This window comes from Lacerta agilis, chromosome 8 (genome assembly GCF_009819535.1).
Source record: "Lacerta agilis isolate rLacAgi1 chromosome 8, rLacAgi1.pri, whole genome shotgun sequence".
Lineage (NCBI taxonomy): Eukaryota > Metazoa > Chordata > Lepidosauria > Squamata > Lacertidae > Lacerta > Lacerta agilis.
Window position 1 is genome coordinate 39,823,294 of NC_046319.1, and position 27,699 is coordinate 39,850,992.

Sequence of the window (27,699 nt, forward strand, 5' to 3'; positions counted from 1 at the left end):
CAACTGATCAGCATCTACATCTGTATTTCCCTTAAAAAAAACCCAACACACCAAGAGCCTGAATAACAACACTAGTCTACACTGCAGGGTTGTCATGCACTACTCTTTCACAATCCTCCCGTCACCCCCACTTTAGCAATATTAGTATAGCAACTCTGAGCTATTTTGCATGGCTGATGTAATCCATGCTTTCTCAACCATAATATCCTCCGTGCAATATGGATATACTAATCATGGATTTTATTTGTATTTCCATTTGCAGGGTGTCACATGAAATTAATCCTGTGCTACGAAGAGCATGAAGTCCTGTCCTCATTGCACCCTTTTGGTTTGGCTGGACATGCCGCTGCCTAGTCACTGCTACACTAAAATCCTGGATTTCCGAATTATTTTCTCTGATCAACAATTACTTGTCTGTTAGAGAAGAAGAAAGCATCAAAACGACTCAGCCATTCCTTTCTCCGTTGTTTTGAATCTAGCAAAAAAGAAAAAGAAAAGAAAAGTTTGAGCCACACAGCTTCAAAATGACCCAGGAAGTCCCTTCTCCATTGTGTGCAGAAGGGGTTTCCTGGGTCACGCTGGAGCTGCTTTGTGCTCTTCTATGATGTGTGGGTCAGTCTACATTTATCTGTAGCACTTGCCAATCACAGCTGTGATCACTCACAGCCTACAAACACTGAAAAGTGGGAACAGGCTCATATTTCATGAGGCTTTGGGGGTGGGGAATAGTGCCTGCATAGCTTGCTTCATAACATTTGTTCTACAAGGGCTAGAAATTTACTTTTTTAAAAAGAAAAGAAAGCTCAGAGTCTGCTCTCCTGCTGGGTCTGGGCTCAGTCCCTCCCTCTCAGGGACTGCTGGTTGGATGTTGCAGGAAACAGAGAAAGTGTGCTTCTCTTGAGTCAGGCCATTAGGTCATCTAGCTCAGCACTGTCAACACTAACTGGCAGCAGCTCTCCAAGTTTCAAGTTAGGGGAAATTCCCAGTCTTATCTGGAGGTGCCATTGTTTCCCCACTTCTAATTTTATTATTTTCAGAAGCATTGCATAGAAAATAGATAACCCATACCCAACTAACTCAATGGACTTTCCCCTGGAAACCTCCAAAAGTTCAACATGAAAGCCTGTATTCTCATATATACACAATTTACAGCAGTATCCATCAGCAAAACATCTTATGATGTTATCCACAAGTTAGTATAAACCTTTGTATATTGGTGGTGGTGCCATTGTGGATTGAACCAGGGACCTTCTGCATGCTGAGCAAAGGTTCGACCATTTAGCTACGATGCGCCTTCCTATGAACAGGATGCTGGACTAGGTTGGCCTTTGGTCTGATCCAGCCCTCAGGCGCTTCCACCCATATCACATCAAAAACATTCATTGACATTTCTGCCTCAGAGTCGTAGGCTCTTAATTTCAGTCACCACTAGCAAGGTGTGCGGCTAGCTATGCAGAAGAGGATATTACCATTACCATACATACGAACTGGGGAGGAAATAAGATGGTAACAATGAGAAATACACACACGCACACACACACACAGAGAGAGAGAGAGAGAGAGAGAGAGAGAGAGAGAGAGAGAGAGAGAGAAATCAAAGCAACTTTTACATATTTTTCTCACAATAATCTGGTTTTTGCTGCAAAGATTGCAAGAACAGCCCCCTCACACACCATCCCCTACCAATCCCAGGCCTCGCTTTGAATTCATTCTGTGCATTTACGCATTCTGAAAGAAAGAAAGGAAGGAAGGAAAACCTAATGAACATACTCAAAACAACAACCCTGTCTGTGTTCAAAAGGCCCTGGATTTTGCTCCAAAGTTGCTGTTCCATAGTAGAAAGATAGAAACATCCCTGGGAATTATTACTAATTTTTAAACAGCTCTAAAGAATTAAAGCACAAGAGAAAAAGAAGACATGCAGGAGAAAGGGGGAGGGGGAGAGAGCGAGGTTAAGCTCAAAGGCAGAGAGAGCGAAATGGACCAGATTATACAAAATTAAAAAGCAAATACGAGCAGACAATTTGTGCCGAGTGATTGCAAGCAATTACAGGCTGGCTTTTCTGGAGGGAAAATGGGTTGGGGGGGGGATTTCAGCTTAAAAGGAGACTTTATTCATTCCTGATCAGCTTCTCCTTCTATTCTCTCTTTTATTCTTAGATATCTTTTTTTTTTTTTTTTAAGGCGGCCCTTCAGATGTTACACATCCAACCCTGTGAATCCCACCTCTGGGCAGTGAGGGTGGAATTCAGCATCCAATAGGCTCTTTCTACAGCCCTGAAAAACCAATTTGCTCATAAAGATTTTTTTTTTTTTTTAGGGAGAAGCACAACAAGAGGGGGCTGGAGTTGCTCTTGGAGGAGAGCTTCAATTTCACTGTAATTGTCAGAAGAAGGGCTGCTTTGATCTACAGAATCATGATTATCTTTCAAATGTCTGTGCATTAATGCAGCAGCTGCACTTTGGCAGGAGGGCATCAAGAGGGTGTTGCAGGATAACCTCCGGCTTTGGCCCTGCTTAGCTCCCCCCACAAGCCTCCCTCTTCACTCTTGCCCCCACCCCACTTATTATTTACAAGGCCACTTAGGAAGATGCCCCACAAGCAGCAGTGGCAGTTGTAAAGCTCTTCATCACCAGCCTTGGTGTTTCCGAGAAGGTCCCACCAAAGGTTTGGGAAAGAGATCTCCAGGCAACACAAGAAATGCTCTTGCCTGTCAAGCCCCCATCCCTGCCCCCAGTCCCAACCCCAGGCAGAGGCAACTGAGAGGAGACTTGAATGTTGGGTGAAGGCTCATCCTCTGATCTTCATATTTTTGTTCTCCATCCTGCATTATCCAGACAGAATAATTTTCTTCTCTTTGTGTTGCATACTGTTGCTACAATCCCCAAACCCAGTTCTGGAAATCACGCTCCACAGCATGGTCTGGTTGGGAAGATGGAGCCTAGGAGAGGCCCTCATCTGTGCACCTGCAGCTGCCCGGTTACACCTTATGGGGACATTGGATGGCTGCCAGAGACCTGCCTCCCCAAAGAATTAGTGGGCAAAAGACACAGGGTGCCACTGTATTCCGTGGTCTCACCACCACCACCATTCCAGTTCACTGACTGCCACTTACTGGAGGAGACAGAGTGCACTGGATGCATGGATTAATGCCACATGTTTCTTTTGCCAAACACTACTGAGGGGACACAGGTTGGTGGGAGCTATGTCCCCCTCCCACACACATGAAACCCACCCTAAATCACTGGAAGATAAGCAGTCGCCTTCATTTCTCTGATGCAATTTTTTGGCCCTCAACCCCAACACTACATTGCTCATTGATTCCATTTCTCTGCTGCCCATCCAAGGCTTAAGGCACCTTATAGAAGCTACTGACTGTTTTGTTTTTGTGATAAGTGGGGCATCTGCAAAGGGGAAGAGAAAGACTTGCTTGGGAAAGCCAGTAGGCCCACCAAGCTCACTTTCCCACCTGCACGTGCTCCCCCCTAACCTTATGCTAATTAGCCATGCAGCCCCACCAAGAGCAAAGTTGCCTGCCATGTCCCCCTCCCTCGCCATGATTTATGTTCAATTTGTACAAACGGAGAAAATGAGATTTCTGATTTCAATGCCATTTCTGCAATGAAGTGATTAAAAGAGAGAGAGAGAGAGAGAGGAGACGGAGGCACTGCGTTCGACTGTATAGAATATTGATCCCGGTGCTATTTTCCTTTGCAATAACCATTAGCCCTGTATTATTTGCAAAACTCTAATGTGAACCCGAGGATGTAATTTACATTTCTGCTTTCCTTATTTGCCTTAACAAAACAACAACAAAAAGCTTTGGGCCTTTCAATCTATCCACATTGTCAATAAAATCGGCAGCTGATAGGAATTTGTGCATATGCTAAACTGTCATCTCCATGTAAAGACAGGGGGTAAAGTGAGGAGCAGAGGGGACCAGGAAGGCTTCAGATTGCCTAGACTTGGCACAGGTCTCCTCCTGTGTCCATCCTATAGCCCCCCTCCCCAACAGCACAGTCCTGGCTCCTGGAAGCAATGCACAGGAAGCCATGCAGGCAATAGGCCCGGACGTGGCCTGGGGAATATAGCCACATAAGAAATTCAGGGCGCTTCCAGATTCAGTCACAAACTGGCAAATGAAGGCTGCACAGTTAAAGTTGTTTGGGTGGTCTTGTGCAACAAACCCACTTCTCCAAAAGAATCCCCCCCCCAATCAGGAAAGTGATGAGAAAATGCACTGGGATAATATACCCTCCAAATGTTCCGATTTTCCAGGGACAGTCCTGGAATTACAGAAGTCGTCCCGGTTTCTGATTTGATCCTGGACTGTCCCACTTTTCTAATAGGACATCCCTATTTTCATCGGAGAAATGTTGATGCAACATCATCTAATCTAACCCCCCCCCCCAAACAAACCGGAAAGAATGCTCATTGAATGGCCAGCATCATCTAATCTGCCTGCAAATGAGTCAGGATGGATCCTTAGTAAAGAAGTTGTCTTGAAGTGGCCTCTCACACCACTTTACAGCCAGCCATTTCATCACTCCAGAACTTGGAGGGGGCACGTCAGGGGCACCTAAGCTGTGACCCTCCAAATGGTCCTGGACTACAGGTTCCATCACCCCCAAATGCAGGCCATGTTCACTGCAGTTCAGCAACATCTGGAGGGCTGCAGATTAGCCACAGGGACACTTTAGAGAGGGTTGCAACTGCAGCCATTAAACTACAGCGAAAGAAGGTATTTCAAATATGCTCTAAAGGTATAGTGTGTACACTGAAACAGGTACATTGTAGGGTAGATGATGCCCCTTGTTATGTGATGGGTGGCCAGTGTGACTGAGCTGTGGCCCTCCCTACAAAGGTCCAGCTCTTTGTTAATGGGCTTTTGGTCAGGATGGTGGACCTATCCCAGTTCATAAGCACCCAGCCAGCCATCAAAGAGGCTACAGGCAGCAAAGAAGCCCAAAGAGGTGTGTGTGGAATGGAGGGGTACTAGAGATAGAAAGGCAGGTGGGGGGATGGGACAAGCAAGGTAGCTCTTGCCCTTCAGCCAGGAGGGATGCAACGCTCTTGCCTCTGAATCAGGAGGACTTTGTCAGGGTGGAGAAAACAGTCATGCAAAGGTCCAAATCCATCTGGGACTCTGATGCAGCAATTGCTGGAAAAGCCCTTACTGACTGAGCTAACTGCACAAGGAGTTTGTAACGCAGGTACACACACCTGCGCCACACACACCAATCCAAGGAGAATCAAGATGGGGAGGCAGGGATGAAGTCCTGAAAAGTTGTCAGACAGCATGTTGCCACTTGGCTACCAGTTCCTGACAAAGGAGATGAGGAAGTTTCTAGGCATCCCCAAAAACAAGGAGAAAGAAAGCAGGAGAGGGAGCCCAGCCCAGCTAATGACCCTTAATTGCCACAAGCAGCATGGCACTGAGGCCAGGCGGCTGCTTTGCATTCTTGGGATGTAGGGTATGCAAATGCCTCCCAAGGGCTGACACAGTTTCTCTATTGTGGATCCTGAGGGTAACAAAATTAGCCTTTGGCAGCCATGGTAATTGGGAGGTGCGGTTCCCATTAGGAGTCCTACAAATTATGAAGAAAAATGGACCAGGGCCTTTGTCGCAAATAATAATAGCAAGAAGAAAAGAGCGGGCGCCTGCCTCTACTCCCCCCCGCCCGCCAAATCTCTCTCTTTATTTCTAGATGGTGCAGTTAATGCCTCCTTGTTTAGTAACAAGAAAATAGTCTGCAGTCCCCTGCTGGACTTTTCCAAGGCAAGATCACATGGTGGATAATATAAAATCCAATCCGAAGATGGAGTTGCAGCAGAGCCAAAGTGCCAGTGGCTGATCCAGACAATGTTCTGGTCCCTCCTTCGCCGCCGCCACCCCCCCACCTTTGTTGTGAGTGAGGACTGAGACCTGCAGCAACATTGAAGGATGTGCTTCCTGGTCCCTGAAGGGCTAGACATCTTTGAACAGTCCCAACCCATGACTTCTTCTTTTCCCTGCTGCAAATGGGGGGTCCTAGCCTGCTCCCAAATGTGCCTGTCTGGGATGAAGGCCCCAGCTGATGAGAACTTGAAATGCTGTGCCAACATCTTCAATGGCTGCTGACCCTCTCACAGTGCAGATACTGCAAGTCAGAAAGTGAGTGGCCTCTTTGATCTCCCAAATGTCACATTCAAGAAGCCCCAGCCCCACCCCCAAGTTTACACCTGAGACTGTTTTCCTCCAGAGGTTTTTCCATACTACTAATTGTGCTGTGTTTCCTTTTGCAAGAAAACTGCAAGACGTGCCCAAGGTTCACTCAGGTTTGTGGATGAAGCTAACAGGAACAGAGGAAGTGAGGCAGATGTCCAAGGAAGGCCTCCCTCCTTCCTTCTGAAGTGCATGAGGCCATTGCCAGTCGCATCAGGACCCAGCCAGAGGGCTCTGGAATTGGGCTGAGCCAGGCAACTGGAAAGTTCCCTTGTTGCATGGTGTCCAGAGAAAGGCCTGAAGCCAGATGATTGGGTCTGTGCCTGCACAGTATCAGCCCTGGGTGTGGGGCAGTTTTGGGGAATGCCATGTATGCAGCTCTGAGCCAGCAATAAAAGGAGAAATGAGGGATTTGGGAATATTGAACTGTTGCAGTCACATTTGTGCTTTGAACTGCAATTTGTTAAGGGTGTTGTGAATTAATAGTTCTGTGAAGGATAAACTACAGTTCCCATGATTCTTGGGGGGGGGGAGCCATGTGCTTCTGATGCATGGTGTGATGGTGTGGATGTGCATAAAATTCAACCAGGTGAGCAGATGTGGAGAATGCTGCTGTTGCTGCTGAGATGTCCCTCTCAAAGGTGCGTCAAGACAGAGGATATCTGAGGCAGGAGTGTAAAGAGCCGTCACAGGCCACACCTCATTCTGAATCCTGTTTCTGGTTCATCCACTACTTTGTCTTTCCTAAAAGAGGAAAGCTCTTTCTCATTCCTTTCTGCTCTCTACATTCTTCTTCTTGTTTATTATTATTTCAAACCAGGCAGCACAGCAGCAGCCATTAAACAACACTAAACCAATCAGGGAGGCACCCACAATGCTGGGAGGACTAAGTCTGCATGAGGACGATCCTGCAAGTGACACAGGGTGTGTGGCGGAATGAAAGAGCAGGAACAAACTGTGGCTGGGGATGGGGGGCCACCCACCCCAAGTCCTGGGGTAACAGGCAGTCAGCTTCCCCACTCCACTCCTGCAGGAATCCAGGGCAGCCCTAAGAGATTACGAAATCCCAAACCCATAAAGGCCCCATGAGCTGTGCAGACAAGTTGAGGAACAGCTCACTCACACAATGACAACAATGCTCGACTTTTTCATACTTATGCTAACTCTCCATCATAGAAACCGCCGCAGTCAATGTCTTAACCCCAGATCTTTATTTTTTCATTGTTTCCCCTCAGGGCCTCTTTAAGGAGCCGGCAGAGGAGCCACTTTCCACGTCGGGCGCAGTTGGCACGCCGGCCAAGTGTACTTAAACTTTGCGTCTGATCAAGTTATGTGTATTGGATCTGAAACCAGCGAGTCAATTCTTCCAGGTCCCTAAGTGGCGATTTGTGGTAATGTCTACATCAATACGAAGAGAGCGGTTTGCTAGCTGGTTTACGTAAAGCAAATGCCTGCAGGATGGGAGGGGGCCTCCAAGGGTTCTCCCAGCTAATGGTATTGTGCACATATGGTGGGGGGGGGGGAGCACAAGCAGAGGCCAAGCAGGAGATGGTGCTTTTTATGCAAACCTCCAGGCAAAGGAACCACCACAACCACCACCTCCTCCTAACTGAAGGGTTCTTTCCCACCAAAGCTTCTCTTTCCCAGCCTACCAGCATCTCTCTACCATCTTCCTGGCAAGCACCACCCACCTGTCCTGAGGTGGAGAAGGATGGGGCGCCTCTGGAGGCGCCCTGTGGGCCAGGCCAGGAGATGGAGAACTGGGTATTCTGTCACAGGGACTTCCTCAGAATGCCAGGCTATGCTCTCTCTCATTTGCTTGGTTTTCAGGGGGGCTTTTGACACACAAGGCTGTGTGAAAATTGATTTATGGGATCCACTGCTGTGGGATGCAGTGATAGCCGTACAACAGAGAGAAAGAACAGGGAGGTTTAAAGGGGGATTAGAAGAATTCATGGGTGAGTGGGGAGATCTGTCAATGGCTGTTTGTCATGGTTGGTCTGTGGAAGATGCTCTGGGTTTAGCCTATCCCGCTCCTAACATTTGCTGGCAGGCACAGAGCAGGGAGCACTTATCCCTGCTTGTGGGACTCTTGAAGGCATTGCTACTTGGTGGGGCAGATGAACTGAGGTGATTCCTGCTTCTGATCTCTCCCCTGAACAAGCCTTCTGGTTTGCCTTCAACAGCATGGCTACTCTATACCAGACATGCTCCCCTGCCCGCATCTGCCTGACCACCTGGCCTAGCCAGATGAAGAAGACAAGAGAAGCATTTGAGAAAATCCCACTGGAGTCCTGGTCACAGAAAGCTAAGCAGTACTGCTCACATCCTTCTTTTGAAAGTGTCAACAGGATCCCAGTTCCTCTGTGGCAGCGCAGGTGAGCAAAAGTATGTTGGAACAAGGTTGGGAGGTGCAATTGGAATTTCTTACATTCAGTTTTAAGACACTAGATGCCCATTTAGATGTATTCAAGTCTCCAGGGCCAGATTAACTACATCCAAGAGTATTAAAAGAACTGGCAGCAGTGATTTCAGAACCACTGGCAGTAATCTATGAGAATTCCTGGCGAACAGGCGAAGTCCCAGCAGACTGGAGGAGGGCAAATGTTGTCCCTATTTTCAAAAAGGGGGAAAGAGAGGACCCAAACAATTACTACCCAGTCAGCCTGACATCAATACCAGGAAAGATTCTAGAGCAGATCATTAAGCAAACGGTTTGTGAGCACCTAGAAAGGAATGCTGTGATCACTAAAAGTCAGCATGGGTTTCTGAAAAATAAGTCATGTCAGACTAATCTGATCTCATTTTTTGACAGAATTACAAGCCTGGTAGATGAAGGGAACGCTGTGGATGTAGCCTATCTTGATTTCAGCAAGGTCTTTGACAAGGTGCCCCATGATATTCTTGTAAAGAAGCTGGTAAAATGTGGGCAAGACAATGCTACCATTCAGTGGATTTGTAACTGGCTGACTGACCGAACCCAAAGGGTGCTCATCAATGGCTCCTCTTCATCCTGGAGAGAAGTGACTAGTGGGGTGCCACAGGGTTCTGTCTTGGGCCCAGTCTTATTCAACATCTTTATCAATGACTTGGATGATGGGCTTGAGGGCATCCTGATCAAGTTTGCAGATGACACCAAATTGGGAGGGGTGGCTAATACCCCAGTGGACAGGATCACACTTCAAAATGACCTTAACAGATTAGAGAACTGGGCCAAAGCAAACAAGATGAATTTTAACAGGGAGAAATGTAAAGTACTACACTTGGGCAAAAAAAATGAAAGGCACAAATACAGGATGGGTGACACCTGGCTTGAGAGCAGTACATGTGAAAAGGATCTAGGAGTCTTGGTAGACTATAAACTTGACATGAGTCAACAGTGTGATGCAGCAGCTAAAAAAGCCAATGCAATTCTGGGCTGCATCAATAGGAGTATAGCATCTAGATCAAGGGAAGTAATAGTACCACTGTATTCCGCTCTGGTCAGACCTCACCTGGAGTACTGTGTCCAGTTCTGGGCACCACAGTTCAAGAAGGATACTGACAAGCTGGAACGTGTCCAGAGGAGGGCAACCAAAATGGTCAAAAGCCTGGAAACAATGCCTTATGAGGAACGGCTTAGGGAGCTGGGTATGTTTAGCCTGGAGAAGAGAAGGTTAAGGGGTGATATGATAGCCATGTTCAAATATATCAAAGGATGTCATATAGAGGAGGGTGAAAGGTTGTTTTCTGCTGCTCCAGAGAAGCGGACACGGAGCAATGGATTCAAACTACAAGAAAGAAGATTCCACCTAAACATTAGGAAGAACTTCCTGACAGTAAGAGCTGTTCAACAGTGGAATTTGCTGCCAAGGAGTGTGGTGGAGTCTCCTTCTTTGGAGGTCTTTAAGCAGAGGCTTGACAGCCATCTGTCAGGAATGCTTTGATGGTGTTTCCTGCTTGGCAGGGGGTTGGACTGGATGGCCCTTGTGGTCTCTTCCAACTCTATGATTCTATGATTGCCTTTGTGTGCTTTCTTGTGAGAATCATCCCATCGTCACTAAAGAGAAGGAATAAGTTAGTCATAAACATCCCTCAGATCTAGGAGGGCTCTCGAGAAAGAATAGCTCTCAGCAACGACCTCAGGAGAACCTTCTCACGTCCTCTCTAGGATTTCAGGACAACCTTTTCTGAACTGCCTCCTCCTTCTTCGTCTTCCTCCTTTCCTTGAACTCTGGACCAGTTTCACCCAACTGAGATGCCCTCCAGGTGTTTTGAACTACAACTCCCATTAGCCTCAGCAACATGTTGGCTGGGGAGGAATGGTCATGAAGGAGCCACTACTGCAGCAAAGATTTTCATAGGTGGAGAGAATCTGCTTATCCATTTGACACTGCTAAGTTTAGTCTTCTTAAGTACCAGCTCCCCGCTGCCTGCTGCCGCCACCATGACAGTGATTCTCTTCTATTTCCCATTAATTATTCGTTTTGCAATTGTACATCTCCATCCCTCTGGGATTGTGCTGCTGCTGGCATTTGGCACACAATTTATGGAAAGTTTCCATAAATATGATGCTGTTCAGAAAAGGAGCAAGATATTAGTTTAGAATTTGCAGACTATCACAGGCTGGGGACACACCACTGATTTATGGCCCCCTGTAAATTCAGAGGCACGGATGGTGCTGCACTCATAAACTGCAGATGAGCTGGGGTTGGTGTTTCTCTCAAGCCCAACCGACTGCTGTGAGGACCCAACAGCCACCAACTGCAGAGATGGCGGCCTACTGCCCCTCTGGCCTCTTCAGCCTACCTGCTAGAGTCAGGGATTCTTCAGCAGCCATTGCCACTAGGAATGGTTGACCTAGATTCTTCTGCAGGACAAGGACTTCTCTTGAGGTCCTGGGCCTGCCATGATTGATTTCAGCTCCCCACTGCTCTACTCACACCTTCCTCCCACAAACAGCAGCAAACCAGGCCTTGGATGATACTCCTACTCTATCCCATAAATGCTTTGCAGCTGCATACCCTCCAACATGCCACAGAGGAAAATCCAGCTGCATGTCTTTTGGGGCTGCACACCCGTGTGAGTCACGTGACTAGCGTAAGAATGCAGCTCCGAAAAACGTGCATCTTTTCGGAGCCAGATAACTCACATGAGAACACAGCTCCACAAAACGAGTATCTTTGGGGGCTGTGATCTTGTGGAAGCCAAAACAGGACATTCTGGGATCCAATCAGAAGCCGGGATGGCTTCTGTAATTCTGCAATGTCTCGCTTCAAGCAGGGCAGTTGTGGGGAATGGCAGCTGACAGGGCTGGAACACCTTCAGGTTTGCAGTCTTGGTAGCAAATGGCAGCAGGGAAAATGTATTCTAATGCAGGTTTCCCCTTGGGGGAGCTGGGGGGGGGCTGCAACATTCCTTTGGGAATTTTTGTAGCCACAGCCATCTGTATTCATTCAGCTACTTGACAGCCCACAAATCCTGCTCCTGTACAAGAGGAAACAAAGGAGTTCTGATGCTGCACTTCATTTTAAAACTGGGCAGAGCTTACTAAAAACTCTGGCCTAAACAGATCTGCAGACAGACAGATTCACCTCTTGATGATGCTGTGAACTGCCGACAGTGGTTGTCTACGCAGCATCTCATGTCTGCTCCCCTCCGCCACGGATAGATTTTCCCCTAAGAACATAATAGCAGCCCTGTTGGATCATGCAAATGGTCCGGCTACTCTTCCATAGTGTCCAGTTGGGTCCCCCTTGGAATCCCACAAGCAGGACATGAAGACAACAAGCCCCCTCCTGCTTCTTGCCTCCCTGGAAACTCAGACTCAGGAAACAGACTATCTCTTCATATGTCCCTGTACACTGGCAGCATCCACAAGCCCAGTTTCTACAGGATAAGAATAGCAGCAACTGACCTTCCTAACATGACATAGCTGAAGGGAGATATGAGGTTGCTGCCTGCCCTGAGGTTAAGATGGACTGGGGCATAAAACCCAACTTTCAAACTTCAAATGTTTATGCTCCTCCTCCATGAAGGAAAAAAGAGAGCAGTTTCCACAACAGCAAAGTTGGTCCAGTTTAAGGAGTAGAAAGAATGCCTGCCGTGATCAGATTTACTGCTAGAAAGGAACATGCATGCATCATGCCAAGCTTGAAATGTGTCATTATGAAACATTTAACCAGTTTAAATCTCTCTCTCTCTCCCTTCTGATGCCCTTCTGAGTGTCTGCGATTTACAGTTCTCAGTCGATAATCAAGCCCAATAGCGTGGATGAAACTGACAATCAGAGGAAGCATCTAAATGAAACAGAATTGGAGTCACTTTCGAAAGATCCATTAAAGTAAAGAATTCTACTGAAGACTCTATGACAGCACTTATTAGAAACACCTCAGAGCAAGAATCAAACTGTGAATGGAATGGAAAATCTCAATGAGTGCTCAGAATTAGGGAAAGTTTGGAAGAAGAGCTCCCTTGTAATCAGGGGAATACCTATTTGGGGTTTGGCAGGGATGGGGCTCATTTCTTTCCATATGTAGTGCACCTTCCAAGGCTAACTGGTTTGGAGGAAGCCCACTTGGCTTGCAAAGGCTGCTCTGGGAGCCATCAAACAGGGCTTAGGCCCAGGCAACTGTCCTTGCTTCAAAGCCAGAACTGTTGCCTCTTGGCCAGAGGGCACCTCTGGAGAGCACTTGGGCCTCCCTCCTTGCTGAGTCCCCATCAGGCATCTCCCCTCTCAGATAGCAGCGCCTTTGCTTGCTTCCTTCCACAGCCCTTGGATAATTTCCCTGGCTACAGACTCCAGCCTGACCTCAGAATTGTGGTCTTGTCTTTGCAGGGAGCCACAAGGTTCTCAGCTTCTCACCTCTTAAAAGTGCCCTTGCCCCCTTCTGCATGTTGCCTGGATTTATGTCCCACTGAGGCAGCCTTGACTTGCCATCAGGGCCCACTTAGACTGGCTCAGGTGAGATGAGGCCCAGGCTGGGTACCAGCTGGCCAAGGCAAGAGTGGAGGCAGGAGGGCAGACCCTCCAAGTGTCCCTAATTTCCAGGGAGTCCTAGATTTACAGAAGCCATTCTGATTTGACCCTGGAATGTCCTACTTTTCCTTAGGATGTCCCTATTTTCATCAGAGAAATGTTGGAGGGTATGGAGTTATGTGACCCTCGAGCCACAAAGATGTTAACTATACAAGCTTTAGTAGACATCTGAAGGCAGCTTAATGTTTAATGTTTTTATATATGTTGGAAGCTGCCCAGAGTGCCTGGGGAATCCCAGTCAGATGGGCTGGGGAATAATAATAATAATAATAATAATAATAATAATAATAATAATGGAAGAAGAAGAAGAATAGGACAGTCCTATTTTCATCAGAGAAATGTTGGAGGGTATGGGTTCTGGCTGAATGCAGGGGCTCTGTGGCCACACAGCTCCTATGTTGCTTCAGCAGGGAACAAACTGAACCCCACCCAGCCCTATGTGGCTGCAGCAGAACAGTTACCTCCTAACCTCCTAACCACAAGCTTGGCAGACACTAGAAAGTTCTGCTTTGCTTAAAGGGCCCAGCCCTCTCCATTAGTCTCTTGCTGCAATGGAGTGGAGTCTCCGGTTGCAACGAGTCCTCCATGGAGCCTTCCAAGCCTGAAAATGGCATCCTCTGGCTGCAGGGTGAGGAGGAGGACACTGGCCCTGCAGGTTCCTCAGGTAGGAATGCTTCAGAGGGTGCCTGCATACCCTTCCCCTTCTGTTTCAGAGTCTTACACTTCATCATCTGAAGAGGACTCCCACTCCTAACCCCTGACAGGGTAGTAGCACATTTAATTTTGACCAATACCAATTTGACAAATCCGTATAACGAATGTATTTAAACAAGCACCTACTCACTTCATTTTGTTTGTTTGTTTTATTACACAATGTTTATATTCTACTTCATTGTAATAAAAAAACCCAAAATACTCATTTGATCACCACCACCGCTTACTCCACCATGCTAGAGGCCAGGCCCTCCTATGGAAGTCCAGTTCCTTTTCTGAAGCATCTTAGCAGGGGCCCAAACCTTTGATGTTGCCTCTGGCTAGGTTTTGCCAGCAGGACCCCTGACCAATTGGGGGACAAACCAGGCCATGCAAATGGTCCTGGGCTGCACTTCCTGATTTCACTGGGTGCACGTGACAGAGCAGATAAAATGCCTGAAGCAGCTGCACGAGCATCGTTCAAAACCAGGTGTAGATCTAAATGATCCTGGGCACTCAGAGGATAGATTTATTGGTTGGAAATATGGATGGATCTGTAAATTTTGGTTTCTCTCAGCTTTTCCTTTTTTTGCAGTTTTTTTTAAAGAAGTCCTCATTAAAATTCATCAGTATTTTAGTGTGAATTTCTCTGAATTTATACATTTTTGTTTGCAATGCTGCCTACAATTTTATTGAGTGCAGGATGGAGGGCTTGTGATGCGTCATAGCTACAAATGCAAATGGGGAGCAAAGCAGCCCCTGGTATGTTGTGGCTGCTTCTTTGACCACTCTGAGCCGTCACAAATATCCACAGCCATAAAGGCAGGTAGAATCTCACACACCTGAATGACACCTTCTGCCTCCCTCAAATGGACCTGACTCCCCAGCTCTAATCTGTTTCTCAGTCAATTCCTCTTTATCAGGGGTTACCTAAAGGTGACTTTGCCTTCCCATAGCCTGCCTGGCCTGGCCTGTTCCCTCAGGGTCACTTTGTGTTTTCAGGGAGTCAGGTGGGCCCAGATGCCTGGGATTTGGGATCTTTAGAAGCCTCGATTGCTGTAGCCAATTCCTCGTCACTCTGATTCAAGGCAAGTAATAGCATCTGCAGCGACGACCCAGGTCATTCTCAAAGCCACACAGAGACCCTGTGGCCAGGCTCTGCAAGGCCTCTTGCCTGGGGTCTATAGGAATAGCAAATGGATAGCCACCTCCTCTCTTGCTTAACAGGAGTGTGCTCAGGGAAATGATGGCCTGCCCTTCAATCCAACTAGCCTCTCCTATTGCCTCTCTTTCACTGTGCAAATGCACACACACCCCGACAACACCCCCCACCACCACCAAAGCTTTGCCAACAGCTGGAGAATCGCCTCTTTAATTCTGACACACGAAGGATGGTGGAAGGCGCCCACCAGTTCACCTGCCTCCTGGAATTTACAGCAATTCTTTGAAGTGATAAAAGACCCGCTTCCTCTCCCCATTCCTCTCGCCTCCTTGAAGCCTGCCCAGGCCCAGACAACCAGGTCTCCCCAGCCCTTAGATCCCCGCCATCAAGGGGTTCATTTTCTGTTCAAAACATGGCAGCTTAAACAAACAAAATGAAACAGAAATACAAGAAGAGAATTATCAAAGGGAAAGGAAGAGCAAGAAATAAATGAGAAATAGGTGAGCGGGGTCGAAGGCGACAAAGCGAGGCGCTTGACCCACCTGGAGAGCAGACCGGGCCATCGCGTCCGTCTTGGCCAATCATGCAAGCTTTGCAACGGGCAGGAAAATCCACATGGGTTCATTTGCCTGGAGAGGGTGGCTCATAAACCTTACAGTGCTGCTATGAAAGCTCTCTGAATCTCCCCACGTTTCCCCTTGTCATACCGTGGAGATTGGCTGCTGGAGAAGTGGTGGTGGTGGTGGGGCGGGCAGGCAGGAGGGGGGTTGGACTGTGTGTTGGGGGGGGGATGGCCAGATTTTTATTTTTAAAAAAACTGCGTAAAGCGAACGAAGAAAACAGTTTATACCTTTAGGGTCATGTGAGGGAGCCACTGGCAAAGATATATGCAAGACAACAGCAGAAGAGGGAGGGGGAGGGGGAAGAATGAGTGCGAAGGAGAGAGGCAAAAGCTTTCTATTATTCGGGACATTGGTGATGCACACAGAGGCAGTTGGAAGATTAAATTAAGTATTATATCTGCTGACCCAATTGCCATGGTTACCGGACAGCGGAAAATATTAATCAAGCCAAGCCTTTTCTGCTGAACATTCTGGGGGAGGCGGAGGTGGGTGGGGGGTGGGGTGGGGGAGAATGCTATATATATATATATATATATATATATATATATATATATATATAGGCATTGCTCCGTCACACAAATGCTGTGGAGGAAGGCACCTGATATTGTCAAGATAAACCATTTTAAAATATTGCTGCTGCCGCCTGCTGCTGCTGCTATTATTATTATTATTATTATTATTCAGAGGAAAGCAGATGTCACTGCAGAAAGCTATGCTTGGAGGACAAAGATCTCCAGCTCCTTCTTCCAGCTGTTTTTTTTAAAGTATTTATTAATGGCAGCAAACTATGACATTTGGCTGATTGCAAAGGCAACGACATCTCCAAGGCTCTTTGCATCCTTCCGCCCAGGAAACATCACTGCGGCATCACTGCCAGCCCCCTCATGTGCAAGACCAAGCCTCTGTTGCTACCACATCCATCTGCACCTGCTGCCACTGCACACAGAATGAGAGCCATGCATAGCTTCAGGAATGGCCCGAGTCCCACAACTGGAGACAGAAGCGCTGGTTCCACCATGTTAAGAGATGTATGAGCTTGGTGATGAATTTGACCCAGACGCTATCTTCTGATAAGTTCATAGACAACTGCCACCCTCCCTGTCCGTGCTGTCAAAATGGGGGTGAGAGCAGGGGTGGGGCGTGAACCACTGAGCCCTGTAATTTACTTGACAACAGCCACCATCATGCTGCCACTCTGGAGCCAGCAGGTGGCACTGTAGCTTCATCTGCTTCTACTCCCAACTGGTGGTTAGGCTGAAACAGGAACTTCTTCTTGATTGGCTCATTCAGATTATTTAACTTCCTGAGTTACTGTTGCGGGGGATCCAACCATCTTTTCCTTTCCTCCCACCTGTATGTTTCACTTCCTACTAGCGTAAGGCAGAAGAGTTTCCATGTCAGAGCAGACCAAGGGCCTATCTGACCTAACTTCCCTGCTCCCAACAGAGACCAGTCAGATCCCTCTGGGAAGCTCACAAGCAGATGAGCCAGCTGCCCCAGTTATCTGAAAATGGAGGTTCCACTTATCTGTCGTGGTTAATTGTTACAGATGGATGTACCCTCCTCCTCTTCTATGTATGTGTCCAATCCTTACGTTGTCAGCAGGACAAAGTAAAATGCAGTATCAGGCATTCAGTGATGTATGCCTGCATGTGAAGATGGAGGGTCTGTTGGCCTGGTTTAGACTCCTTCTAAAATATGTAGAGCTCTCCCTTCTTAGTCATCCTGCCCAGCATCTTCCTCCAACAGTGTATAGCCTAAAAAAGACCACAAGTATGACATGAAGGCCTCCCTGGCTGTCCTCATGCAACAGAGGATTTGGACCTCGGGAAGCAGACAGCCTCTTCAACATATGCAAATGAGGTAGGCATCTACTTAAAGAAGCATTCTTTTCGTACAGGCCTTCCCATATTAATTCAGTGTACCGTATTTTATTTTTCTCCACTGCTTGCATTTTGATCACTTGGAAATTATTTTTATGTTGTCTTTATGATATATTGCTTTTCTCTTTAATATACACTGGTTTGATATTTTCTAATAATAATTGGTTTAAAAGTCTTGCACAGAAATGTGAACAGAAATTCAGCTCCCGTCTCATCATTTTCAGATTGTCTATCAGGGTTTCATAATCTTTTAGGCTGTAGATATTCTAAATGCTACTCTTTTGGTCTTTAGTTTTGTAAGGTACCAGAAGTAAGTGATTGCTTGATTCTAGATGTTCCAAATGTTCTGAAAGACTTCAGGGGTTTAAAAAAATGTGTTGAAATGTTTAATACACACATACACATACATATATATAATATAAATTTAAAATAGTATTATTTTTATCTTTATTTATTTTTCCTGTACTGAGATACTTTGGAAGGAAGGGCAGGATAGAAATCAGTCAGTCAATCAATCAATCAATTAAATACCTGTGTCTGTATGAGAGTTTCAACATTTTTAGCAACACAGCTGTTACTGTAAGTATACTTCTGATAAGCAGAAGTTTATATAGGGGTTCTGTGCAAAAGTACTGTGTATTAAAGACAACACTTAAAAAGAGCATTGCTGCCTTTTAAAAATGTTAATAATAAATATTCATCATAAAATAAACAAAACTACTCTACTGTATTACACCTTGCGGTCTCCAACAATGTCATCTGCAAAACACTCTTTTCAGAAATACCACCAGAATTGTAGTCACCCTACTCCAAAGTATTTCCAAAATTGTTTAATTAAATCCTTGCTTGGTGGTGGGAAAACTGCCAGAGACTGTTGAAAAGCCTACCAGACAGACATCACAAGAATATTGCCATTCAAAAGTTGTGTTACATATTTCCTATGTATTAAATAACAAAAGGCAGTCTCTGCAATCCAGTGGAGTGAACAGTAGCTGCCATACTTAAGTCCCATGCAATGATGTGGTTGAAATACACCAAATTCTGTCTTGGAATGTGGTCAGTAATTTTTAGTCAATCCATTGAAAAGCAGACTGCGCTAAGTCTCAGTCGAGTGGTGTTGTTCTCTCAAAGGAAACACTCTCCCCATTTATTCCTTGACCCAAGGGAAACTCATGAAGAAGCTGCCCCCCCCACAGTAGTTACTTGCCAGCATCCTCTGTATTGCTGTCTGTTTACTGCTGCCTCTTGGTGCCAAGATGGCAGTCACCCTATCACACCCAGCACCCTGATCCCTTGAGTCCTGCAATCTGGAGCTTCTTGGCTGTGCATTCTGGAGTGCCCAGACCCCTGAATCAGTGGCTGCTGCTTCTGCATAAGCCCTCCCTTTCGGCACTTCAGATATAGCTCTTTCCTTCTCAACTCGGCAACTTGCGCTGGATTCTCCTCCATCTGCCACTTTGCCCAGCTGCTTGTGGGATCCTCGCAATCCTGCCCAAATGTGCCTCCTTCCCCTTGATCCAGCAACACCTTCCTCCCAGTTTGTCTGTTCCTCACCCGTCTTTGCTTTCTTCCACCCCACCAGCAGTAGCCCAGCTGGCCAGAGGCTCATGGGCAGTGCCTGTCCGGCCAGTAATCCTTTCCTTCCTGGAAAATGATTACCCTGCCATGGCCAGTGTGGACGGCTTAGGGCAGCTGTGTCATATAAATTGTCAGCAATGACCATAAGCACTCAGAGAAACACTTTAATTCTTCACTCCCGCCACCGTGGGCTGATATATTCTTTCAAGGTCATTACCCAAGGCTAGGGGGGTCGCATGATAAACGAGTGACAGGCCCAATGAGGGACGGTGTGCCTGAGCAGGCCTTACATTAATTAGACAGAAGCGCTAGAGAGGAAAGGTGGCTGGGCCAAAGAAGGGGAGGGGGAGGGCTGGCCCAGGCTCTCTGGGATATCTCACCCTTCCCTTCCCCTCCTGCAGGCCAGGAGACCAGTTGGCCTCCCTCCCTTGCCAGGCTTAGCAGCTTTACTTGTAAAACAACATATGAGATGTAAACAATACTTCATTTCTGCTTTGCAAGGACCGGGACATCCCTCTCTGCCTGTGTTCTGCTGGGTCTGCTACTTGCCCCCCACCCCTGCTTCACAGTGGACTACAGAAGAGTAACTTGCAATGAATAACACATTTGAGAAACAGCAAAAATAAATTGCTCAAAGCCAAGGAAGAAAGGCGGCACCATGTTACATTTCTCAAAAGGCGTAGTTGACAGGCCTGGTACAGCCACCCGCCTTGTTAGGTTGAAATAGCAGTAAGAGAATTGCTGGGTCAGTTCATGCACCCACATTTGTCACTTGGTGGCTACACCCTCAAGTATCAACTTGCACATCCAAATGAGGCATCCAGAACCTAAAGTAACCTCCAGTACTGTACAAAATGTCTATGGGTAGAATCACCACACACATTCAGCCAACACTCAGCACATGTTGAATAATCAAATTATGAGGAGTCTAGCGATGTTGGTGAATGTGTGAACTCACACACTGAATCTGTTTTATGTGGAAGCTGATGGGTGCCCCCTCTGTGTGCACCTGAGCACTTAGTTCCTTGAAACCAAAAGAGGGGGTCTGGATAATATCACATCTCCCCATATTGAGCAAAAGATTCCTGTATTTCAGGGGGTTAGACTAGATTACCCTTGTGGTCCCTTCCCACTCTACAGTTTTGTGATTCTAAAGATATAGAGCTCAGCCACCTCTGTTCCAGCCTTTTAATTGGGTGTTACTGCAGGTGTGAAGGGAGCCTGGTTACAGCTGCTACCCTTTGGTGGAAAAGGCTCCCAGTTGGAACTAAATAATCAGTTGCAGGTTGTATTTGGGGTGGGGTTGGAGATAGAGTGGAGCAGATGGGCGCAATACCAAATGGCAACAAACAAAGCCACTGAGTAATGGTGCAATGGGCTGCACCTCTGGCCTCCCCTGCCCCTGACATCCACATTCACCCAACAGCATGTGCAGGAGTGAGAGGTCTTCCTGACTATTGCAAGCCCTGGTGGGTGTGAATCTCATACTTGCCAACCAGATGGGAGCAGCAGGAGGAGTGGGTGGGTGTTCCTTCTTGGGTGCCCACCCATCGCTCCCCACTATGAGAAGAATGATGTGAGATGGGGAGCTGATTGTGTTCTTTATAAATCAACCACTGGCTAGTCCTGAATCCAGCACCGCATCTGTTCCTTGCCTGGATCTGTGTGCGCATATCAATGATTTCTTGATCTTCCTGCCCTTCAAGGTACAAGTGTAGGCAGACATGTAAGGAAATATTTGGTGTGTGCCTGCGTGGGCGTATTAAAAGGGTTCCATGCTCTCGCTTTCTCTTCCTCGTTTTCTCTGGTTACTCTCGATAATGCTGATTTTACTGCATAAAAAGAAAGCCCCCGGAGCATTCAGCTCTTCCCACCCCCACCCCCGCCTGCCTTCAATTCCTCACAAAGCCTCTGGCCTTACACTGCTGTTTATCACCTAAGGCAAACTCCCCCCCCCACCCAATCCCATTTCTTTAAATCTCTAAACCACAAGGCAGTGTGCGAGCAACACCGTGGGTCAAAATATCAAAAGCCGGAGCTTTCTCCGGTTTCCTCGATAACACAAACCATAAAAGGAGGCAGTAGCATCAGCGCAGGCAGTTGCCCTGACCTTAGCTGGTGATGCTGCACGATGGTTCCTGGGCAGCCTACACCCAGCCACACCGGCAGGTGATGGGGCTGGCTAGGGCTCCAGCAGGTGTTAATGATGGAGAGGCAAGAGCAGAAGATGAATCTCACAACTGCAAGGAGGATGCAAGGACAGCATGGGATGGGTTTCATCCTGCAGACAGCACCAGAGAAACAGCCGTCTCACCCCACAACCCAGGTGTCATTTCAGAAATTGTACACCCCGTTCTGGTGTTCTCGAGGGCAAATGCAGCAGAAACAGGAGGGAGGGAGGATGCGACCATTCACAAGAGCCCCATCCTTTTGGACAGCAAAGGTTGCAGAACGGCAGCAGAAGAAGCTCAGTACAAATCTGAAAATGACTGGCCTGCTCTCAGCTTTCCAGCTTGGCTATACAGCGCTCTCTCTCTCTCTCTCTCTCCCCCCCCCCCCCAACATAACAGTGGTTGTCCATTCCCATCCTCCAGCCCTCTCCAACTCCCAAAAATTGAGCATACATTTACAACTTTTGTTTCCCAATGTTTGGGGCGCCATGCATATACCTGTAATGTATTTTTGAAAAGTGACAGCCACTCTAGAAACTGGCATTTCTGCAGGCCTGTAATGTGCCCTGAGGTGCTGCTTTGCCTATTTGGGTATTCAGCCCCTCTACTCTTTGCACTTAGAAAGTCTTGTCTCTAACAAGCCTCAGGAAGGTGAGAATGAGGGCCTGAAACTGCCTGTCACCAAAACTTCAGAAAACAGTCCTTATGCTGACTGGCTCAATCCAAGCCCTGAATCTGAATCTGCTGGCCTGGTTTTCCTGTAGAGACTACAGGGCGAGACTCAATAAGATGTGGGCCTCACACAACATGTACATATCCCACACCTATGCAGTCAGTGTGCACACATGGCTGAATCACCTGCCCATAAAGCATACAAACATATAGAAGGGCACATCTAAATCACAGCAGGCACCAGCACCTCCATGAAGGATGGGCTTCAGAGATGAAAGAGACTTGTTTCACGCGCATCAGGCAAAGGCTGCCATTTTGAACAGCACTTTCCCTTCCATCAGAAGAAACACCCCAAAGACCAGACTTCTCCCCCACCAAAGGGCACGTCCGCCTGTCCGCCCCTCCCTCCTGCCCCACTTGAGGGCATGAACCAGCCGTGCGGAAGGAGTGGGGAGGGCAGCTGCTGCAGCTGCCCCATCTCACCTACGTCCTGTCAGCCTATGGATAGGCATTTCCACACAGCCTCTCTTATTTACGCACACGTGCAACGCGTCTAGGAGGAGAGAGCGCCTATCTCTGTGGTTATGCCTGCTTGTCTCCAGGATGAAAAAAATACACAGCACAGTTACTCAAACACATGTAAATATCGCTCTAATCCCATTTGTTTGGCAGACCATATAAAGGCTAAGAAATGAAAAATGCACTCACACGCCCTCTGACACCCTGGCCCAGCGCATGGAGGAGAGCGCTCTCCCAGTGGCTGGCTCCTGGCTCCCTCGCCTCCCTCGCGCTTTGCTGCTAAGAAGATACTTAGAGCGCAGGGATTGCTCACAATCTGGCTGTGTGATCCACATACATGAGTTGTAATATGCCTGCTCCTATTTCGCTGCCTCTCCCTCTGCCTCTCCCCCCCCCGCCAGCCCATCTCTCTTGTTCTCATGTTCAGTGGTTATTTTAGCTTAATGCAATGACATCACACGGCTCCCTTCATTAGGCAGAGCCCTCGTCGTGCTGCGCAGCTCCCCTGATCACTTCCAAATGATGGGATTTAGGGAGGTTGGATATTTATTGCCGATCAGTCTTAACGTGGGACGCTCAGCTCCAGGGTGGCGGGGTGTGTGTGTTGGTGTGTCAATTTCTCTGCCCAAGGTGTACACGGGGGGGGGGGGTTGCACAGCGCGGGTGACAGCTGTGTTGTGGCTGTTTGTGTAAGCTGGCGGGGGGTGGGGAGAGAGAAGGCGAGAAAGTGAAAGGGGGGGCTTTATTACACATTTTCATTTTTATACAGCAGGCTCGAATAGCTATAGGTATCTGCCCACAGTTCCAGCCTTTAATCGGTGGAGATTTTATATCAAGTCTGAATGCGGAAACTCCAGTAGGCCCTGGGAGGGGATGGCGGGTGCACTGGGGAGAAACCTCACTTTTCAGCATCGCATAACAGCATCGCAAAACGTCAGTATTAAAATATGCACAATATATTATTTGCTTTGATGATGGCAATAATAATATTTTTTAAAGTAATTATGGTGGTGGTGGTGGTTGTTATTAATTGTTAAGCTGCTGCTGCTGCTACTAGTAGTAACAACAACAACAACCACCACAACCATTTTTCTTTTTATTTCCTGTACACACACTTTTATGTTTTATCTTTTACCTTCTGGGCTTTTGGATGTCTCCATCATTTTATCAAAAGCGGCAAATGCTAAAGGACCAGCAAAGGCCAAGCATCGGTTCAGCAGGAATGCTGAGGAGGAGGGAGAAAGATGTCATCAAATGAGCTTCCCATGATTATGGGCTGTGGTGGACTGGCTGGGTTCCTGGGATGCCAGAGAGCCCTGAAACCCTAAATAATCAGGTTGCCAAGAAAGCCAGCCTGGGGAGGGTGAGGTTCAAAGCCTGCTCCTGGAAAGACACACACACCGGCGTTTCTCCTGCAAAAGGCTATGGCTTCATTCAAGTATTTTCCTTCAAAATCAGGCCAGCACAAATCCCCGCCTGCAGAATATATACTCTGTGCCCTCCCTTGATGGGCTAGGTAATCCCTTGAATTAAGATTTCTTCTTTTTCCTGAGGGTTTTTATTTAACTGTTCTTAATAAATGAGAGCATTTAGGCACGTTTTGTTCTGCAGCCCTTGCTGGGACCAAAATTGCTACATTTGCCGAAACGCCGTTCCAGATGGTGTGTCCCCCACCCAGCTCCCTCCCCAAAAGGGCTTTTCTGCTTCTGCTTCTGGCTGCCTCTCTTTCACTGCTGCTTGGCTGGGACGGAGGGGCAGCCGCTGCGGGGCCTGGACAGCTCCCTTGCAGAGCCACAAAGCCAGGCAGGAGGAGGCCTGACTGGCTGGCTGGCTGGCTGTCGCAATGGAGCCCCTCCATACATTTGTAGCAGCGGCGGCAGCAGTCTCTGGACTTGAACCCCCTGCCCTCTCACCTCAGGGTCTGATATGACTCCTCTCTCTCTCTCTCTCTCTCTCTCTCTCTTCCCCCACAACTCCCTGCCCCCACTCTCTTTTCTTCCGGCTCCTCTATCAAGCAGTGATGTACTCAGGCTGGCTGTGAATAAATGTAAGTGACCCCCACCCAGCCACCCCCACTTCCCTGAGCCTTCTGCAACTGCTGGAGAGGGAGAGAGAGAGAAGGAGAAAAAGAGAGAGGAGGAATGAGAGAGAAGAAAGTGAGGGAGAGAGAGAGAGCAAGCAAATGGCCCCGACTTCCTCCCAGGTAATTAAAGGGTCTGTTTTCAAGGTTGCGTGGGTAAAAGACAATTTGGCCTAATGAAGCATTGATCGGCCAGCACTAAAGGTAGAAAAAGAGATGCTGACTCTCATCCATTCAAAGGTACCTTTCACTGCTGTAAAGCAAAGAACCGGGGATTGTTCTGGCTCAGCTGTCATTGCCTATGACCTGCTTTAGGGGGGGAAAGATGGGAATTTGCTTTAAATTTATTTCGATTCTGTAATGGCGCCGAGGTATATTATATGTCAGGCTGGGTACGATTATTAATCAGTGGGAAATTATATTTGCACGTGTACGTGTGTGTGCTCTTCTCTCCACCCCCTTCCCCTTTTCTTCCCCCTTTTCTGCTTCTACCGAATATTGCGTCCTTCATTATTCACATTAAGACCCCCACCAATCAGCTCTTCGGATGCTGAATGCGTGAGGTCAGTTATGGAGATGCAGGAAATTACTGCGGATTGGTGGGGACATTTTTGTCAATTTGTAAGCAAAAGCCGGCATTATTGCAAGGTTTTCATCACTGTCGATTTGTGCCGGTACAAGATATCTCAAAACAAAACCCTCCAAGGCACTGATGGCGGACGAGGCAAAATATCTGAGCAGAAATCTTTAGGCACCGATATTAATGTTCCGGCAATCAGAGAGAGGAAGTGTGTAATTTTTCCACTTGAGACCAATCCAGTTCTAAGCCAAAAGCCCTAAAACCTGCCTCCGGTGGCATTTAAGCCTCATCCCAGCCAGGTTCTGAAGCTGGCAGGCAGGCGGACAGTGGCCACCGTACATTCCCCTCAGCTGCTGGCCACCCTGACCCCTCTGACCCCGAATTATTTCATTCACCAAAGGACCAAGTGATCATAAATGGGGGAACAGGAGGAAAATGGGGTATAGCAAATTTGGGTGAGGGAGGCAGGAGGGGAACCTGTACTGATTGCGGGACAAGTTGAATCTTCTCCAGCGAGCCTTTGCTCCAAACCAGGCACTGCTGCCAGGTCTTGCGAGAGGCCCCTGGGCTCAACAATGGAACGTCCCTTCAGAGCACCAAACACAAAGGGGATTTGCTCTCACGCTGTCCGCATTGTGCAGCTCCTCTCGGTCTAAACAGGGCCGCTTTTTGCCCTGATTAAGACAAGGAGGGGAAAGGGAAACCGAGCCCCTCATCTTTTCTTCTGCAATACAGATGCTGCGTTCCTCCCTCTCCCTCGCACACGGTGCAGTTCCCTGCTCTTTCTAAGGTGCCTTCTGCAGCCCATCATCATACCGACTGTTGCATTTTGTAGTCTCTTTAGGTGAGCATCACCCCTCTGCCACCCTAACACTAAAAAATAAAACAATAAAATGGAAGGGGGTTCGGAAGAGAGGGCAGGAAGGTGGACGAAGGACAGAGAAGCCAGTTAGGAAAGAGGCTGTGGGAGGCAGCTCACCTACAACACGTTTTGTCATGTGTGGATCCTTTTCTTTTGGGAACAGTGCTGTTCTAACATGTAGGATTTCACAGATGTGCAAAGTGCTGATCTCTCTCCCTCCGTTGTCCCCCCCCCATTCTAAGCATCCTTCAAAATGGCAAAACTGTGGCTCCCCTGATTGTGTCTGCACAAGGAGGAGATGTTGCCGGGAGGCCGGCGGAAGGCAAGCGGCTCCGAGCTCCCGGAACTGATGGAGACAAAGGCCACTTCCCTGTCACCTTCGCCCAGCTTTTCAAAAGAGCATCCCCCGAAACACAAAGCGTCAGCGGGAAATGGCAATTTTATGAATCCTAATCAATCAAAGGGCTTATTAACTCAATGTGAAGCCAGATTAAAATCTTTAATTATAAATCGTGCTGAAAGGAAAAACAAAATGTACTTATGGTACATTGAAAATTCCGGATATTAACATTGTTGTTATTATCTCTGGCAATATTAAATCCCCCCTCCCTCCCTGCCTTGCAACGGGCCCACCTTCCTCTTATTCCAAAGAACAAGACGGCAGAGCAAAACCTCATTTTTCTTTTCTTTTCTTTTCTCTCCCCCGTCCTCCCAAGGCTTATTAAAATGTATTCTTTTCTATTGCACACCAGGCAGTTTGCAGGGAAGCTGGGGGTGGGGAGCAGGGGGGCATTCAGGAAACCCCATTACAGCTGCACAGTGAGCGGCAAGAGGCCGAGGAGGCTCTGCTGCTTTATTAAGGGAGGCGAGTTAGAGTTACGGGGCTGGTGGGGTGGGTGGGGGTGATGCAATCAAATGTGAAGCATTTTCTGCTAATGAAAGAGGCATGCATGTCTGTGCAAGGGGGTGTGATTGGCAGGGCTGCAGATTGGGAGCCACAGGAAGGGCCTTACCTCAAAGCCACGGTGTGAGAAAAGGCAAGGGGTGCTATTTTCATCAGGCAGACATTTGGGAAATGACCACAGCAAATTTAATCACAGTTGGAACAGGGCGGGGGGTGGGGAGAGAGAGAGAGCACCAGAGTCGCATGTTTTATTTATTTGTTCAAAGTCACGGTCATCCTATTGTGTGTTCCTCTCTCATTCTGTCATTTCACACACACACACACACACACACACACACACTCACCTCCTCCCCTATTTCCATTGTTAACACAAGGCGCAGGAAAAAATATATATAACCCCCCCCCCTTTTGGGGGGAAGACAATCCAAGAGAGGCCAAAGGTTTGGCCAGAGAGAGAGGAAAATGGGGGCTTTTCATATTCAAATCATAAAAGCAAAATGCATTCTACATTGTGATGCTAAAACCTGCATCTTTCATGCATCTGCTTGACAGGCTGCTTGCCTTGTTCTCTTGTCTTCATCCCCTCTCTGTTTTGTGCAATATAGCCTTTTTAAATGGAGGGGGGGACTGCCATCTAAGCCCCTTGCAAGGGTCTGATTTGCAGCGGGTGAGGAGGCATTCTTAGTGCTAATCAAAACAAATAGGAGAAAAGAAAACCCAGGGAGCTCATGGGAGGCAGCCTCCCCTC